Genomic DNA, 2,565 nt, shown 5'->3' on the forward strand with positions numbered 1-2,565 from the left:
ATATCCGGTATTTTACTCAATGTAGATGATTTGGTCTTGAGGCCTCTTTTTGATTGATCACTTGGTGTCTCTACTGCCACATCTTTCTCTTCCACTCTCAAATATTTGGTGGCTTGACCAAATTCATTAACATATCTAAGAATGGTAGCATTGCAATGCTCCTTAGGATTTGTTTCAGTGTTGCTAGAAAACATTCTCTATGCTGATTATTTATGGCACTTGCAAGTTGACCAATTTGCACTTCAAGAAATTTCATAGTGGTACCCATATTGGTCACATATGTTTCAAGGTTGTCAAGATGAGACTCACTTCTATCTAAATTCTTGGAAGACTCGGTAACAAAAGTACTCACCAAATCCTTTAACGATGGTTTACCCTCTCCTTTTTTATTGTTGAACCCCGGTGGAGGATTTAACACATTATTGTTGTTGGCATATGAAAAGTTTTCATGATTATGCAGCCCAGGATGATAATGATTTGGAGGAGGGTTACCTTGATAGCCGCTGAATTTTTTGTTGTTTGCATAGTGAACTTGCTCCACGGTTTCTTCTAATTCAACAGAATTCATTTCGGTAGCAACTGCTGCAATCTCGATCATTTGGTTTCCCTTGTTCATTACTGCAAGCTATGAAGAAATAGCGGCCATTTGTGCGAACAATGTTGTGAACGTGTCAACTTCATAGATTTCGGCTGGTTTTCTGACTTGTGATTGCTCACTTGGCCACTGATAGATATTTATAGTCATCTGCTCAAGCATGTCATATGAATTCGCTGGGAATTTAGAGAAAACGGAGCCACCAGCTGCGGCATCCACTGACATCCTTGTTGGCTCATTCAACCCATTGTAGAATAACTCAATTTTCTCCCAATCCTTGAAATTATGGGTTGGACATTTCCGCATCAAATCTTTATTGCGCTCCCACGCTTCATACAAATCTTCAGAGTCTTGCTAGAAAAATGTAGTGATCTCAATTTTTAATTGAGCATATTTGGCCGGTGGGAAGTATTTTGTCAGAAACTTTGAAGTCATGTATTACCACGTAGTGATGCTTCCCAAGGGTAGGGATTGTAGCCAGCTTCGTGCACTGTCCCTAAGAGAAAACGGGAACAGTCTCAATCGGATGGTGTCTTCAGTAACACCATGAATCTTAACTGTATCTGAGATCTCAAGAAACGTCTATAGATGTAGATTAGGATCCTTAGATTCTGGTCCCCTGGATTGATTTTTCTGAACCATATTTATCAGCGCTCAACTCGAAATTGTTAATAGTTATGGTCTGTCTAGAAATTCCTGAGTAGTCCGTGTTAATGACGAGCCTAAAATGATTGCGGATTGGTACCGGTCATTATTCCCCCCTCAATTTCCGTTGTTTTGATTTTCATCCATTCTTCTAAGCTCTTCTCTCCTGGATTTTCTCAAAGGTTTTGCAGTCTTTTCGATTTTTGGATCAAAGAGTAATGAATCGAAACTTTGGCTTTTGCGCATATACTGCATACATAGAAAGAAGTGGAATCAAAAAAAGAAATAAACAAAATAAAATTTTATCTAAATCAGAATTAAAATCAATTAGTAACAATTCAGTGTAAATCAAATAAACTTCAGTTCCCGACAATGGCACCAAAAACTTATTGGGTTATTTATGTTCGCTCGCAAGCGCACGAGTCAAGTTTTAATAAAGGTGAGTAGATTATCGTCCCACAGATACTGAATATTTAAGATTACACTAAATATTTGTAACTAGGCTGAATTAATCCTATTTAAAGCTACGAATTTTCAAGGTTTTATAAAACTAAAACATTTCAATAAAATAAAGAGATAAACTACTAGCAGCGAACAATTATGGAGAGAATTCTAGAGGTGCGACTTCGTTCAACCTTCCACCATGTTTATTTTCTAAGATATCTATATTATAAGCTCTTCAATTCATTAGCCTAAAATTCAACCTTCAATTTTCAAGGTTTTGATGAGTTATAATTTTAGTAATATAAATGATAATAGAGTAAATTGTAGTTAAATCCCCAATACCCATCCTAACATTATTCTAATACTCCCTGACCAAAAGATTCTTTACTATAACTCCCTAGGACCACCAAACTTGAATATTTTAATGTTTAATTCTTGTACTTGATTTATGCTAATCTATGCTTGAAATCTAAAGATTTTATGCTTGAAATTTAAAGGTTTATGCTAGAATCTGAAGATTTTTTGCTCATTTATGGTATAAATAATTATCCAAAAAAATGGTATCAGAGCTTTAGGTTAATTATTCAGATGTAATATTATTCGTTAAATCATAATTTTCTTTGTTGAGGGGGAGATTTTCAACAAAAGATGACTTCAAACGAAGGTTTGAACCAAGGGGATTTCATTTATATGAAATCCTATAAACAAGTTAATCTATTTAAAATAGATTCCTTACAACAGGTCTTGATTAATAAGGCTCTCGATTTTGAAAGGATTAAAAAAGATGATTTCTAACTCTCAATTTCTAGAAATTACCCCAGATTCCTCTAAACTCTCCGGAGATCTTAGAGAAATCAAAAATACGGTACAATATTATAGCA

At 35.0% G+C, this 2,565-nt stretch overlaps 1 non-coding gene across 1 annotated transcript; it reads left to right on the forward strand.

Moving 5' to 3' along the window:
- Positions 1 to 875: 875 nt before the first annotated feature.
- LOC140894026 (small nucleolar RNA R71) lies at positions 876 to 982 on the forward strand. Its single transcript, XR_012153581.1, has one exon. It is a non-coding gene; the product is annotated as a small nucleolar RNA R71 (small nucleolar RNA).
- The last annotated feature ends 1,583 nt before the right edge of the window (positions 983 to 2,565 follow it).

The sequence above is a fragment of the Henckelia pumila genome, chromosome 3 (assembly GCF_033568475.1).
Source record: "Henckelia pumila isolate YLH828 chromosome 3, ASM3356847v2, whole genome shotgun sequence".
NCBI classification, from domain to species: domain Eukaryota; kingdom Viridiplantae; phylum Streptophyta; class Magnoliopsida; order Lamiales; family Gesneriaceae; genus Henckelia; species Henckelia pumila.